Source organism: Solanum pennellii, chromosome 7 (genome assembly GCF_001406875.1).
Source record: "Solanum pennellii chromosome 7, SPENNV200".
Taxonomy (NCBI): Eukaryota; Viridiplantae; Streptophyta; class Magnoliopsida; order Solanales; family Solanaceae; genus Solanum; species Solanum pennellii.
The window spans coordinates 21,641,094-21,641,790 of NC_028643.1; positions in this window are offsets into that span (position 1 = coordinate 21,641,094).

The window sequence follows — 697 nt, forward strand, 5'->3', positions numbered from 1 at the left end:
AAAACTCCCATCCTTCTTCTTCACAAATAACACCGGAGCACCCCAAGGAGATGCACCTGGTCTAATGAAACCTTTACTTAACAACTCTTGAAGTTGGGCCTTTAAATCCCTTAACTCTGCTGGAGCCATTCTATAAGGAGGTATGGAAATGGGGCGAGTGCCCGGCTCCAGGTCAATGCAAAAGTCAATATCCCTGTCCGGTGGCATACCAGGACGGTCTGCAGGGAACACATCCAGAAACTCATGAACTACTGAAACTGACTCAATCGAAGGTACTTGGGTAGCATCATCCCTGAGGTGTGCCAAGAACGCTAAACACCCTTTACTAACCATTTTCTTAGCACGAAGAAAGGAGATGATACGAACTGGAGTGGAAGTGTAGTCACCCTCCCACACTAACGGATCTGTCCCAGGCTTGGCCAACGTTACAGTTTTAGCATTACAATCTAAGATTGCAAAATTTGGAGAAAGCCAAGTCATACCCAGAATTACATCGAAATCACCCATTTCTAAGATAACCAAGTCTACACGAGTGTTGCTAAGATAATGCACGAAACTTAACCTCATACGCAGTGACCGTCCTGCTGCTCCGTGTAGATTTGGTTATTTTAGAAATGGTGGATTTCGATGTAATTCTGGGTATGACTTGGCTTTCTCCAAATTTTGCAATCTTAGATTGTAATGCTAAAACTGTAAC